The sequence below is a fragment of the Phalangium opilio genome, unplaced genomic scaffold, assembly GCF_054372755.1.
Source record: "Phalangium opilio isolate 3A_F unplaced genomic scaffold, DU_Popi_V2 ptg000217l_1, whole genome shotgun sequence".
Classification (NCBI taxonomy): domain Eukaryota; kingdom Metazoa; phylum Arthropoda; class Arachnida; order Opiliones; family Phalangiidae; genus Phalangium; species Phalangium opilio.
This window is the reverse complement of record NW_028324218.1, coordinates 871,636-887,675: the sequence shown is the minus strand read 5'-3', so window position 1 is coordinate 887,675 and position 16,040 is coordinate 871,636. Positions and strand designations below refer to the sequence as shown.

At 37.5% G+C, this 16,040-nt stretch overlaps 1 non-coding gene and 1 pseudogene across 2 annotated transcripts; one reads left to right on the top strand and one right to left on the bottom strand.

The window, feature by feature from the left end:
• The first annotated feature begins 5,210 nt into the window (after positions 1 to 5,210).
• On the top strand, positions 5,211 to 5,284 carry TRNAT-AGU (transfer RNA threonine (anticodon AGU)). The gene has a single exon. It is a non-coding gene; the product is annotated as a tRNA-Thr (tRNA).
• A 6,174-nt stretch (positions 5,285 to 11,458) lies between these two features.
• On the bottom strand, positions 11,459 to 14,555 carry LOC149615417 (hepatocyte growth factor-regulated tyrosine kinase substrate-like; annotated as a pseudogene). Its single transcript, XR_016376014.1, has 8 exons — positions 14,539 to 14,555; positions 14,331 to 14,485; positions 13,902 to 13,986; positions 13,664 to 13,826; positions 13,039 to 13,602; positions 12,582 to 12,915; positions 12,037 to 12,510; positions 11,459 to 11,802 (listed from the first exon to the last, which is right to left on the bottom strand). The product of XR_016376014.1 is annotated as a hepatocyte growth factor-regulated tyrosine kinase substrate-like (transcript).
• Positions 14,556 to 16,040: the final 1,485 nt, after the last annotated feature.

The following is a 16,040-nucleotide window of genomic DNA, read 5'->3' as shown; positions in this document are numbered from 1 at the left end:
TGGTATTCGCACACCCCTACTTATATTCTTAATTTTTGCCCAAGCGGCCTTGGCGGCTACGGCTGCGGCTGTGGCTACGGTGACTTCGGCAGTGTCGGCCACGGCTGCGGCTGCGGCTACGGTGACTTCGGCACTGGCGGCCACGGCTACGTCTATGGCGGCCTTGGCTGCCAAGGCCGCCGCTATGGCGTCTTCGGCATTTTCGCCTTTGGCATTGGCTTCCAGCCATGCGTCAACGGCGATGCTGGCTGCGGCTAAGGCGGCCTGGGATTCGGCTATTTTTAGCCACATCGTAGTATACGATGAGGCTCTTAGTTTGACCCGAGCCGTCGTAGTAGTGGCCGGGGTTGTCGCTTCGTTATCGTTAGATTTTAGCTTAAAAGGAATTCGATAGTACCTCAAACCACCCCATAGGGGTAGCTGAGCTTGGTTAGAGGTTTTATTTTAATTAAAATTTTTTCATGTCGCAGCCGGGATTCGAACCCGGGTCGTTCACGCAGCAGTAAGACACTCTACCACCATACCACGAGGTCTTGACAAAAAGAGCGAGTTTTCTTCCTTTAATTTATCTCTAAAGGGTCGGGAATGAGGGAGGTCCCTATTTATTTCTGGGGTCGGATACTTATGTATTTTTGGGGTCGGATACTTCTGAATTTGTGTCTTTTGGTCTTTATATTTCTTTTCTTTATGTTTTCTGAATTTGTTTCTTTATGTTTTCTGAATTTGTATCTTTGGGGTTTTTGAATATGTATCTTTGGGGTTTTTGAATTTGTATCTTTGGGGTTTTTGAATTTGTATCTTTGGGGTTTTTGAATTTGTATCTTTGGGGTTTCTGCATTGGTATCTTTCGGGTCGGATACTTCCGAATTGGTATCTTTCGGGTCGGATACTTCTGAATTGGTATCTTTCGGGTCGGATACTTCTGAATTGGTATCTTTCGGGTCGGATACTTCTGAATTGGTATCTTTGGGGTCGGATACTTCTGAATTGGTATCTTTGGGGTCGGATACTTCTGAATTTGTATCTTTGGGGTCGGATACTTCTGAATTTGTATCTTTGGGTTCGTATACTCCACCAGACTTCATTAAAGTGGAAGTGGCGACTTTAATTCTTAAACTAAGTTAAATAACCATTAATAATCAAAATTTTTAAAGCTAAATGGAAAGAAAGGTATAGATTGTTTTATTTCCCCTTCCCGCGGGCGCCGGCCTTGACTGGCTGAGGCTCCGCTCTGCCTCTACCGGTATTACGGTTATCACTGTTTAGGGTAGGGCATCGAGGGGCTATTCACTCTGATTTTTATGTACGGTAAATCTAAATCATTTAAGCATTGTAAAAGATAGCGCTATTCACTCATTATGGTATGGTATAGAGGGGTTATCCACTCATTGGGGTAGGGTATAGAGGGGATATTCAGTCGTACGATGTGGCTACTATTACGAGCCCTTGGGCCGTCTTGTTTCTTCTATTAGACGTTGTCGAATCTAAAACCGTCCATTAGGCAATATTATTTTCAATTCGAGCAAATTAAAATGAAAGAATAATACCATTCGTGAATTTTCCATTATTTGAGTGTTAAAAACTACATTAAAATTAAAATGAAAGATCTAATTAATTAAAATTTAGACAATTTTAAGTTAAAGAAAACAATTAATCCTATTATTCTGTCTAAATAACCTAATCGAGCCTAACTGAGGTATTTAAAATTTTGCAAACTTCTGCGGACTTCAGCTGAACAAACAAACAAACTGACCCCTTATCCGGGCCCGCCTTCTTGTTTTATACCATCGAGACGCCGGCGATTGCGTCATCTACTGGACTCTGGCTTCATATACATAGTTTTCAGACAAGGAGGGTTGATACCCATTTACACCATGAGGGGAGGCTACTCGGCAGACAAAGTGCAGTACTAAGTAGCCTCGCCTCCTGCTCTAGATGTTATTAATCCTCCTAGTCTGAAATTAATTGGTATTAATTTTTTTTAGCTGTTGAAGAAACAGTTCAATGGTTTCAAGAAAACTATGAAACTGCCCGAAAATAAATAAATTAAATTAATTAATATGTAATTTATTTTAATTTATGTATTATTATTATTTGGTGTTTTTTTTGTTTTTTTTTTGGAAAAATAAAATTAATTATTGAATAAAAGTTCAATTCCAATTTACTGATTTAATTATTATTAATAGTACTACTGAGCAATCCGAGAGATAAGTGTCCAAAGCCCATATATCTACTCCACACCTGTATATCCTCTTTGGTTTAGGCGCGATTTCGTGGTGCGTTCAGTGCAAATCAACGTACTTACCGAATCATAATTAGCTTTTAAAAATAAATTACCGAAATTAAATCAATGACTAGATAACTCATCTCTTATCAATTATTAAAATGAACATCAATATTTACAGAATGAAAATATTTAGAAATATCAGGTGACTAAAATAATATTAAAGCTACAAATTTCAAATTATCCTTGACGTAGAAGTTTATCACTGGAAGTTATTAGTATCAACAGCGTTTATTATCTGATTTTCTATTTGCCCGCGTTCTTGACGTTGCCGTTCGCGTTCGTCGGCTTCTTGCAGTATGTCCTTCAAGTCGTGAATGTAGTCAATGGCGTATCTTAGAGTTTCAACTTTGCTAAGCCTTTTGTCTTTCTCCTTTCCTTCTAACGGCAAATGACTGCGTAATCGTTCGAATCCTTCGTTAACGTTACGTACGCGTTGACGTTCGCGTTCGTTACGTCTTCTACGCATTAATTACAAATCATTACAACATCGTAGTTCAAGAACTAACGTGTCATAAGTTCATAAGATATGTTCCATAAGTTTGTCACTGGTTAGTGACTCGCTTGTAATTTTGAAGTGAGTGAGTGAGGTAGGTCATAGATTCGAGGAGGTAAAGCGAGGGAGGGGCCTGGTTGGTGAGTGGGGCGCTGCTGTCAAAGGGGGCTTAGTAATGCGGACTAAATAGGAGTGCCTAGATGGAATAGGTCCTAGCTGCAAAATTAATTAACCACCACCGAGTGTACTTAGGACTTCAATTGGCTCGCTCCCCCTCGTTCTCCTTCTCGAACTAGTTATCTCGAGCTGCTGTAATTCTCTCAGTAGCATTACGAACTTGTATACTTATGGAACAAATCACTAATGATAAACTTATGAAAACACAAAAAAAAAACATACCTGATAAATGAAGGTTCAAGCCAATATTCGTAAGATCCGTAAGGTGTGGGTAAAGGAATCTTACAATTGGGCGAAAACGGGTCCTGAACCTCTGATTTCCCACTTTGATCACTTTTCTGCGATCCCGGCGAGTCCACTCTGTTCTCGGATGGCGAAAACTGACCATAATTGAAATCGCGAGACGATTCTTGACCAATTGAACCTTCCATTATGGTTGCGTAAAACTGACACTGTTCCGTGGGTAACACATTCTGGTCTTGACCACCCATAACGGATGAGGTCCCAAAATCAGTTTGGTGAATTTGTAACAAGTCAACGGCGTTAAGTGACCCTCCACCGTAACTGGTCAAAGGCGCCGGGGTCAAGATCATGTATTCGGGAGGTGGTGTAACAATTTCGTCAGTTTCGGCGGGTAAATTGTTGTTGTCCATCGTTGGTAAATTTAAAACAACTAGCAAATTGAGGTTTTCGCTAGCATCTAATCCCTAAATCAAATCAAAGCATTTTGAGTTTATCTTGTTGGTTCCTCGATCCTCAATGTAATGGTAGCCAATGGGTGCTCCATTTAATCGTCATCGACGGTTGGACACCAGCGCACCTGTCCCATGAATAAATAAACCCACCAAACATCCGTCTACTGCGCGTGTCCGAGATGGATGTCTGTATACTTCCTTCAAAACACTGTAGAAACAGGTGTCCACGTTTAAAACTAACTTTACTAGCCCCCCCCTGCACAATATACCTGTATCAAGTGAATACGTGTGCCATTATTCAGCATCCTTGTGATACATCAATCAAAGTTTGAGAATGAATGGATCCATTTACACCGCCCCGCCCCCTTTATCTGCCTCTTTTTCCCGCGCTTTTAAGGACCCGGAGATTCCTTTGTTCCGAATCGAATTAATGTTTAATCCGTTTCCGAAAGAGGAGACAGAAGCTTTCATTATTTATAAGATTTGAAAGGAGATTTAGGGTTAGTTAAAATAATTAATTAAGTATAGTTAATATTAATTAAGTTAATATATAATTGTAGCATGGTTTTAAGCGTGTTTTAATGTGTACTTCTGGGTATTTTCATCAAATTTGAACCGGTCAATCGGGAGATATTAAAATTACTAATTTCCAGTACCGGTTATAAAGCATATAGTTTATATATTATTATTGTACTCTTGTAGTTCCGTGTTTACGCATTATTTGACCGGAAATGGCCAAAAACGGGATCTATACATCCTGTATGATAATTACCCACTTTATAATAATACCCACATCGCAATTATAGAATTTTATCATGTTTATTTTTCAATATGACTTAAAAAGAATGGTAATTTTAATTTAAAAACTTATTTTAAAGGGTAATGGCACTATGTGTTATTATTCCGTAGATCTTGATTCAGTCAAAGCTGTAATTCCGCCAACGCTCTATAATGTCATGGATGAAGGATGCGCGTGAGGAAATTTGTTTTCACGCTATAGGATAGGCAACTCCCTATCTCGAGCGACAGAATATTCTGTATACACTCTGTTACAACGTCGGTTGTCAGCACGCGCAAAGCTATTTCTCTATGTAACGTAGCTTTGTACGTGCTGTCAAGAGACAAAAAACTTCAGGATCTTCAGGATTTAAAATATCCGCGAGTTTTTTAGCTCGAGTGCACGGACCTCTAGACCTTAGTTTCAAATGCGTGTAGTAGACTGTATGCAATTTCACACGTATTTGAAACTAAGGCCTAGAGGTCCGTGCACTCGAGCTAAAAAACTCGCGGATATTTTAAATCCTGAAGATCCTGAAGTTTTTTGTCTCTTGACAGCACGTACAAAGCTACGTTACATAGAGAAATAGCTTTGCGCGTGCTGACAACCGACGTTGTAACAGAGTGTATACAGAATATTCTGTCGCTCGAGATAGGGAGTTGCCTATCCTGTAGAGTGAAAACAAATTTCCTCACGCGCATCCTTCATCCATGATAATGTTATACAGGGATTGTGTACACCTGTAGGTATAAGTATTATAATTAAACCCCCGTTTCTCGTGGCGCCGTGGCTTAGTTGGTTAAAGCGCCTGTCTAGTAAACAGGAGATCCTGAGTTCGAATCTCGGCGGTGCCTATGCGGTGTCTCTATGAGACACATTTTGCATTGATCTCTATGGAAAATTTTCATTTAATTTTAAATACTTGAAATTAAATTCTAAATTTACTTCAGAAAATTATCTTCTAAATAGGTACATTGTATTATGGCATTAAATTCAAGTTTAATTATAGTTTATAATAAAATCGTATCCGCTAGAGGTCACTATATAATGAAAAATACGATACTACATTTAGATTGAATTAAACCGTAAAATAGGCTTAGTTTTTGTGAAATAAAGAAAGGAACGGATAAAATAAATCATGTTTAATTGTATTAACTCATAAAAACATAATTAAGCTTGTTGGTTTTCAAATGACTGAACATAAACGCAACCCCATTTCAAACTCCCCACCACAAGGGTTCGCTTCATCACGTGCTTTAATCGACCAATTAGCGTCCACCTCCCTCTAAAGATGAAATCGTGACGTCATATCTTACCGAGATCGAAGTTTAATAAAAGCGTGAATAATTCCTTAATATTTTAACGCGATTTAATTAAGTTAATTGTGGTTAATTATCGCGTATTATTAAAAAATATTGTGCGTATTGGATAGCTGACATTCGGGCCTACATTTTAATGCTAAGTTTGGTTTATTTTGATAACTATTTAGACATATTAAATCAAGTTCATATTAATAAAAACTGTCATTGTAGACAAAGACTGGAAAGTGTAAAAGATAAGGTTTGAAAATGAACTGCCTGAAGTAACAGATATTAAAATTTTCACTTTTGAAGACATCATTATAAAACATCAATTATTTTAAAAAATTCTTATCTTACTTTTTTTCACCAAAATTACTTCGGGAAAGTATTTTAAAAAGGAACATGCGCGTTATTTTAAAAATACTACGGCTTTACATTTTATTTTTTATCAAAAATTTAAAATTAGGTAGAAAATTGACCCTATAACGTGAGAAAATCGTTGAGAGCTTACAAAATATAAACCGTATTAAAACTTTACAAAACGTATTCTTAAATTGTAAAGCTTTCAAAGTATTAAATATTAACGTGCTGTGTTGCTCTCAAAGATCACGATCAATCTACAGATCTTTTCGACACTAATAACTAAATCACAAAGAAAAGGCCTATATTATTTTCCGCTTCGCAATATTTTCAATTTTAAAATATAAAAATTTAAACTCTTCAAGAGAAATCTTTTCAGATATCCAAGCATTTGAATCTCCTAGAATCAAATGTTAGTTGAAAGTAAAACCAGTACCAAGCTAGTATCCCTTAAACCCTTCTAGGTGACAACTACTATTGAGGACAAAATACTTGGTAAATATTGCTGAAAAATATTTTGGAAAAATGAAATTTTGGTGAAAAAAAGTAAGATAAGAATTTTTTAAAATAATTGATGTTTTATAATGATGTCTTCAAAAGTGAAAATTTTAATATCTGTTACTTCAGGCAGTTCATTTTCAAACCTTATCTTTTACACTTTCCCGTCTTTGTCTACAATGACAGTTTTTATTAATATCTGTCACTTCAGTCTTCATATTAATTAAAATTCTTTAGAAAATATGGGAGAAAAAGTCCTAGGGCGTTGCGCGTCCATCGGTAATCTAGCTTAAATACCAGCCGTCGGTAATACGGGTAAATTACTAGTCGTCGGTAATGCGGCTAAATTACCAGTCGTCGCTAATGCGGCTAAATTACCGGTCGTCGGTAATCTAGCTTAATTACCGGTCGTCGGTAATCTAGCTTAATTACCGGTCGTCGGTAGTCTAGCTTAATTACCGGTCGTCGGTAGTCTAGCTTAATTACCGGTCGTCGGTAGTCTAGCTTAATTACCGGTCGTCGGTAGTCTAGCTTAATTACCGGTCGTCGGTAATCTAGCTTAATTACCGGTCGTCGGTAATCTAGCTTAATTACCGGTCGTCGGTAATGTAGCTTAATTACCGGTCGTCGGTAATCTAGCTTAATTACCGGTCGTCGGTAATCTAGCCTAATCACCGGTCGTCGGTAGTCTAGCTTAATTACCGGTCGTCGGTAATCTAGCTTAATTACCGGTCGTCGGTAATCTAGCTTAATTACCGGTCGTCGGTAATGTAGCTTAATTACCGTTCGTCGGTAATCTAGCTTAATTACCGGTCGTCGGTAATCTAGCCTAAACACCGGTCGTCGGTAATGTAGCTTAATTACCGGTCGTCGGTAATGTAGCTTAATTACCGGTCGTCGGTAATGTAGCTTAATTACCGGTCGTCGTTAATCTAGCTTAATTACCGGTCGTCGGTAATCTAGCTTAATTACCAATCGTCGTTAATCTAGCTTAATTACCAATCGTCGTTAATCTAGCTTAATTACCGGTCGTCGGTAATCTAGCTTAATTACCGGTCGTCGGTAATCTAGCTTAATTACCGGTCGTCGGTAATCTAGCTTAATTACCAATCGTCGGTAATCTAGCTTAATTACCAATCGTCGTTAATCTAGCTTAATTACCAATCGTCGTTAATCTAGCTTAATTACCAATCGTCGTTAATCTAGCTTAATTACCGGTCGTCGGTAATCTAGCTTAATTACCGGTCGTCGGTAATCTAGCTTAATTACCAATCGTCGTTAATCTAGCTTAATTACCAATCGTCGTTAATCTAGCTTAATTACCAATCGTCGTTAATCTAGCTTAATTACCGGTCGTCGGTAATCTAGCTTAATTACCGGTCGTCGGTAATCTAGCTTAATTACCGGTCGTCGGTAATGTAGCTTAATTACCGGTCGTCGGTAATCTAGCTTAATTACCGGTCGTCGGTAGTCTAGCTTAATTACCGGTCGTCGGTAGTCTAGCTTAATTACCGGTCGTCGGTAATGTAGCTTAATTACCGGTCGTCGGTAATCTAGCTTAATTACCGGTCGTCGGTAGTCTAGCTTAATTACCAATCGTCGTTAATCTAGCTTAATTACCAATCGTCGTTAATCTAGCTTAATTACCAATCGTCGTTAATCTAGCTTAATTACCAATCGTCGTTAATCTAGCTTAATTACCGGTCGTCGGTAATCTAGCTTAATTACCGGTCGTCGGTAATCTAGCTTAATTACCGGTCGTCGGTAATGTAGCTTAATTACCGGTCGTCGGTAATCTAGCTTAATTACCGGTCGTCGGTAGTCTAGCTTAATTACCGGTCGTCGGTAGTCTAGCTTAATTACCGGTCGTCGGTAATGTAGCTTAATTACCGGTCGTCGGTAATCTAGCTTAATTACCGGTCGTCGGTAGTCTAGCTTAATTACCGGTCGTCGGTAGTCTAGCTTAATTACCGGTCGTCGGTAGTCTAGCTTAATTACCGGTCGTCGGTAGTCTAGCTTAATTACCGGTCGTCGGTAGTCTAGCTTAATTACCGGTCGTCGGTTGTCTAGCTTAATTACCGGTCGTCGGTAATCTAGCTTAATTACCGGTCGTCGGTAGTCTAGCTTAATTACCGGTCGTCGGTAGTCTAGCTTAATTACCGGTCGTCGGTAGTCTAGCTTAATTACCGGTCGTCGGTAATCTAGCTTAATTACCGGTCGTCGGTAGTCTAGCTTAATTACCGGTCGTCGGTAGTCTAGCTTAATTACCGGTCGTCGGTAATCTAGCTTAATTACCGGTCGTCGGTAATGTAGCTTAATTACCGGTCGTCGGTAATCTAGCTTAATTACCGGTCGTCGGTAATCTAGCCTAATCACCGGTCGTCGGTAGTCTAGCTTAATTACCGGTCGTCGGTAATCTAGCTTAATTACCAATCGTCGGTAATCTAGCTTAATTACCAATCGTCGGTAATCTAGCTTAATTACCGGTCGTCGGTAATCTAGCTTAATTACCGGTCGTCGGTAATCTAGCTTAATTACCGGTCGTCGGTAATCTAGCTTAATTACCGGTCGTCGGTAATCTAGCTTAATTACCGGTCGTCGGTAATCTAGCTTAATTACCGGTCGTCGGTAATGTAGCTTAATTACCGGTTGTCGGTAATCTAGCTTAATTACCGGTCGTCGGTAATCTAGCCTAATCACCGGTCGTCGGTAATCTAGCTTAATTACCAGTCGTCGGTAATCTAGCTTAATTACCTGTCGTCGGTAATCTAGCTTAATTACCAGCCGTCGGTAATCTAGCTTAATTACCAGCCGTCGGTAATCTAGCTTAATTACCAGCCGTCGGTAATCTAGCTTAATTACCAGCCGTCGGTAATCTAGCTTAATTACCAGCCGTCGGTAATCTAGCTTAATTACCAGTCGTCGGTAATGTAGCTTAATTACCAGTCGTCGGTAATGTAACTTAATTACCAGTCGTCGGTAATCTAGCTTAATTACCAGTCGTCGGTAATCTAGCTTAATTACCAGTCGTCGGTAATCTGGTTTATTACCAGTCGTCGGTAATCTGGTTTAATTACCAGTCGTCGGTAATCTAGTTTAATTACTCTGAATTGGTAATCTAGATTAATTACCCTTAATTGGTAATTTAATTAGTAACCCTTAATTCGTAATCTAGTTTAATAACCTCTAATTGGTAGTCTAGTTTAATTAACTCCAATTGATAATTTATTTTAAGAACGTTTAATTGGTAAACTACTTTAATTATTTAAATTCGTAATCTAGTTTATTTATCTTTAATTGGGAGTCTAGTTTAATTATCTTTTATTGGTAATCCAGAATAATTAGCAGGGAAAAGTTAAAATGTCCATTAAGCTAGTTTGAATTTGACTATATCCGCGACAATTTAGACCCGTGTGTTTTGATGGCGTCGCTGTAGCGGCCGCGTCAACGTCACTGCAGCAATATTAAAGCCGTCTTATCTCACTATCGATAGGCCATTCCAACCAAAAGGCATTAAGAAGAAACAATCGGATTGTTATGAGGCAACTATACGTTAAAAAAGGCCAACATTGGTCTCGCTGATATTTCCTAATAAAACAGTGTATAAATGCTAAAATATCGCAGATTGGGGTAGTTTTTAAAATTTAAAATTAAACATACTTAAAATTAATTTTTCTCAAAAACCTTAAAAATGGTCCTAGAAAAAGGTTTAAATTTTGATATAAAACCGTTCCCAAACGTAACAAACGAATATTTCATTTCAAAAGGGTGGCGACAAAATGGCTAAATTTGAGAAAAACTCCATGTTATTTCTATGGGAAAATTTAACTTTTTCACCAAAAGGGCTGATTAATTTTATGGAAATGAAAACCACCCTTAGCAACTTTATTTTTTATAAAATTAACTAATAGGTGGATCTTTTTGAAATTTTAACCACATATTGAGGGCCCGAATTGTAGTTCTGTGAAATTTTTTTAAAGCAGTTAATACAATACAAAAAAAGTTATATCCAATCAAAAAACCATCCTTATACATTAAAGTCAGTATGAGGTCTTATCTAAGAGAGCTATCGCTCTCCTAGAATGACAGGTTAGGCTTAGTAGATGAAATAGGCCTAAAAATAATTTTTTAGATGTAAGTAATTATATTTAAAGTTGAATACAAGTCCAATAAATGAAATGCAAACGTAAATAGGCGCTATGTGTTATATTTTAATGATATTCATTTTGCTACATAACATTTTTTTAGCCATTTCTTATATAAACTTGGTTTGGTATTTTATTTATTATTTACATTATTTACAATAATATATTGCAAATTATATTTCTTTTAAAAACTGACCGGGTTTCATTTAAATCTTTGGTGTACAATTTAATAATTAAAATAAAATGAAATGAATTGAATTTAAGGCAAATTTCTAAAATTTTCTTTTTAAAATATGGCGAATAATGCCCTAAAAAATATGGCTCCTCTTTTATTCAACATCTCTATTAATATTAATTTAATATAAAAAATGAGATTAAACTCCCCAGATAATTCAGGTAAAATTGAGGTTTCTTTGGTTTCATTTAATCTTAAATCGGTTATAATATTTAAATAATTTTTTTTTGTGTGCAAGTTAGTTAAATATAATTTATTTTTCTTTTAAGATTCCATTTCGATTAATTTTAAAATTAATTTAAATTTATAACCGATCTAATTAATTATTTAAATGCTTTAAACACGTGTCTTACTCAGCTATATTATTATTATTATTATTATTATATATTGGTTTGTTTTTTTCTTTATTAATATTTTTTGGTTAAAGTTAATTCTACTCCCCTATTCTGCAATTTAATTTTAATTATGATTAACATGTAATATATTGACAATTTTTCCTAATTTAAAAAAAAAAAAATAAAAAAATACAGATAATATTTAAAATTACTTACTTATATTATAGACTTATGGTACGCTGGTTTTACAGTCTTAGAAGGTTCAAAAATCCCTTTTATTAAAGCGCCTGTCTAGCCAGTGTTGATTCTGATATTCTCCACCTTGATGATTGACAGGAGGAGTGAGAGGAGCCATTGGTCCCACCATTTGTTGAGGAGGAGGTCCTTGAGGTTGGGCTGGATGAGGACTACCTTGGTAAGGTGGTGGTCCCATCATTTGAGGGGGCATTGGTCCCCCCTGAGACATGTGAGGTGGCAGCATTTGAGGTCCACGCATTCCTAAGATATAAAAAGTTAACACAAATTTTGAGAAATTGATTGTCCCCAAGTTTTCCAGGTTTTTTCCCCATACATTTCCCTGAGTTTTCCAGGTTTATTCCCCAAATATAACTTACTCCAACCTCACAAATTTCCCTGAGTTACTTTGTCAACTATTTCCCTGAGTTTTCTAGGATTTCCCTGAACCCTCTAATTAAATATACACACTTTCCTTCAATCAACATTTAAACAAACCTTGTATATATCCTTGATAATGAGGTGGTCCCACAACTTGAGGCGGTGGTTGAGGAGGACCAGGAGGTTGATTCTCTAATGGTGGTTGGGGTCCATATTGTTGAGGTGGCAGTCCACCCATATGATGTTGAGGAGGGGCGGGGCCCCTTCCAACCTGATAAGGACTAAGCTGTCCTTGGTAAGGTGGTGGCATATATTGAACTTGACCAGGAGGTATGCGCTGTTCCCGCCTCAATTGCAAGTCTCGTTCTTGTTGCTGAATACGTTGCATGACCACCTGACGTTGATACTGCAAATATTCTTTCTTTTTCTCCCTCATGATGTCCAGTTTTTGGGCCATTGGAATTTGACGGAGTCTTTCAGCCTCCTCAGCTTCTCTTCTAAGCTTTTCTTTGTGTTCTTCTCTGAGGGCGTCCAGAGCGGCTCTTGTGTCGTGTATTCGGGCTATTTTATCTTGTAGGCCTTCAAAATAAACTGCAAAAAAGAAAAAATGAAATTTGTCAAGATCGGCAACGAGTCTGATCCTGAAATTGAATTATAATTACCTCTGCGCTCTTCCAAATCTAGAATATTCTTCATTAATTGGGAATGCGTGTTTGTTATGTTGATAAACAACGATTGAACCAGGGTATCATTGCAAATCGGTCTTCCACGACTAGCGTTGCTTTTCATTCTATTCACAAAAATCTCCAAAGCTGATTCTAAGTTATCAAAGTTATCAACTGGTTCTTCATCCTTTTTAACGCTAGAATGCGCAGTTGGTTTAGGCCTACTCTCACTTGGAGTTTGATTTCCGCCAGATTTCTGTAACAAAAATATGGCTAAAAGTGAAATAAATGTCAACGCCTTTAAAACAAATAAGATAAAGTTCCTGAATGACTTGACAGATAATGATACTCATTATTTACAATTAAGATAAAAATAGATATTTTTTTTCATCCCCTTATCAAAGTTATTGATTTGATCTTTAAACAATTAAGAACAAACAAATGCAATTCTTACAGCCTTTTCTTTCGTTTCGGCTTAAATTTTTGAGAGTGCAATTGCCAATTGCAAGTCATCTTCTTCCCTCAATTCTTGTTCAGTTTTCCCAGCGGAATTTTGAGTTGAATGAGGAGAAGAATGATTAGAATTGGTTCCGGAACTGGTAGTTTTGGCCCCGGTGGATGATGGAACTGTTCCTAAAGGCTCGTTTTTGCTCAGTTTCTCCCAACAAGAATCGCAAACTCTAACTTCATTTTCAAATCCAAATTTGAGGATAGGAATGGTTTTAGCCGAGCATTTTTGGCAGAAGATTTGGCCACAGTTTGCGCAGTGATGTTTACACTTGAAGGTATTAAACCGAATCCTACAATGATGGCAAACGTCTCCTTCCACCCAATCAGGAGCAACATCAGCGGCAAACATGGCGTCACTCTCTTTTACAACTGGAAATTTAAGGCCTTCTAATTTCGTGCAATTGACAGTATCCTGTACTGGCCTAGAACTGGGCTCTTGACAGAAAGCTTGGGCCCATGTTTGAATTAACTCCGAAATTTTGGCTTTATCAGTCTCGTGGGGTGTAGACTATAAGAATAGGTCATTGGCTATAGGTTAAAGACTATAATTAATCTTGGATAAAGCCTACTTTGTATAATTCGCGCAGTTCTTCAATAAACTGTTTAGAGGCAATCTCATTACGGCAATCTGGAGTACCACAGTTTTTAACAATAGATTCTAAAACTAGGAAAGCGTATAAAGGTACGTGTGGATTCTGAGCGGACAGTTTTTTCATGATAGCGTCCTTAGCCCTAATTAATAGTTAAACCTAATTAATATTTAGGCCTAATTGTAATTCCCAAGGTTGGTTTATTATGGCTACATACGGGACATCCTGCTGCCTTATACAATCACATATGTTCATTATTGAAGCCCAATCTGGTTCAACTAGATGAGGACTCGTGGCAGCCTCTAAAATTAAGAATAAGAAAACCTTTTGCGCGAAAAACCTTTTAGAATTGCGCGAAAAACCTTTTAGAATTGCGCGAAAAACCTTTTAGAATTGCGCGAAAAACCTTTTAGAATTGCGCGAAAAACCTTTTAGAATTGCGCGAAAAACCTTTTAGAATTGCGCGAAAAACCTTTTAGAATTGCGCGAAAAACCTTTTAGAATTGCGCGAAAAACCTTTTAGAATTGCGCGAAAAACCTTTTAGAATTGCGCGAAAAACCTTTTAGAATTGCGCGAAAAACCTTTTAGAATTGCGCGAAAAACCTTTAATCTATTTATTTCGAAACAAATTTCTCAGGTTTATACCGTGGATGCCGACATCGGCACTGGCGACATCGGCACTGGCGACAGCGGCACTGGCGACAGCGGCACTGGCGACAGCGGCACTGGCGACAGCGGCACTGGCGACAGCGGCACTGGCGACAGCGGCACTGGCGACAGCGGCACTGGCGACAGCGGCACTGGCGACAGCGGCACTGGCGACAGCGGCACTGGCGACAGCGGCACTGGCGACATCGGCACTGGCGACATCGGCGACAGCGGCACTGGCGGCAGCTGCAGCTTTTTTCGCAACTCTTTTTTGGTAAGCCCTTCTGTTTTGTGCTGATTTGAGTTCTTTGGCTTTAATGGCAGCTAATTTTTTTGCCTCTTCCATTGATGTCAATAACTACATAAATATTAAAATGAAAGACTTAATATTTAGACTATTTTAAAGCAAGTTAACGAAAACAATTATAATATTTACACTATTTTAAAGCAAGTTAACGAAAACAATTATAATATTTAGACTATTTTAAAGCAAGTTAACGAAAAGAATAATAATATTTAGACTATTTTAAAGCAAGTTAACGAAAACAATTATAATATTTACACTATTTTAAAGCAAGTTAACGAAAACAATTATACCTATTATCGAGGTAATTAAAATTGATCTTCTTACTTACTTTAAAAGTTTCCGAACCAATGGCGAAAAATGAGCTGAAAGTTGAACTGCCCGGGTGACGGATCAGCTGATTCAGCTCTGGAGTCTGGCACCTTAGCCGGCCCGCGTTCTTGTTTTATTACATCGGCCGAAAATTCTGCGCAGACTCTATTGACAAGGGTCAAAACGTCCACCAAATTTAAAATACGGTTTTTTCAATGGGTTAATCGTCACACCGTTTAAATCAGGTTAATTAAATTAATTGGAAAAATAAAATTAATTATTGAATAGAAGTTTAATTCCTATTTACTGACTTAATTATTATTAATAGTACTTAATAATTAAATTTATACTGGAAGAATCCGAGAGGTAAGTGTCCTAAGCTCCTATTTCTACTCCACTCCAGTATATCCTCTTTGGTTTAGGCGCGATTTCCTGGTGCGTTCAGTGCAAATCAACGTAGTTACCGAATCGTAATTAGCTTTTAAAAATAAATTACCGTAATTAAATCAATGACTAGATAACTCATCTCTTATCAATTATTAAAATGAACATCAATATTTACAGAATGAAAATATTTAGAAATATCAGGTGACTAAAATAATATTAAAGCTACAAATTTCAAATTATCCTTGACGTAGAAGTTTATCACTGGAAGTTATTAGTATCAACAGCGTTTATTATCTGATTTTCTATTTGCCCGCGTTCTTGACGTTGCCGTTCGCGTTCGTCGGCTTCTTGCAGTATGTCCTTCAAGTCGTGAATGTAGTCAATGGCGTATCTTAGAGTTTCAACTTTGCTAAGCCTTTTGTCTTTCTCCTTTCCTTCTAAGGGCAAATGACTGCGTAATTGTTTGGCCTGAACTGAATAGTGTATGTGGGAGTGGGATTATGGGTGGGTTTTTAAATACTTAAAATTAAATTCTAAATTTCCTTGAGAAAATTATATTCTAAATAGGTACAATGTATATGGCATTAAATTCAAGTTTAATTTTAGATTGAATTAAACCGTAAAATAGGCTTAGTTTTTGTGAAATAAAGAAAGGAACGGATAAAATAAATCATTCTACAGGGCCGGTAGGCCCTTGTAGATAT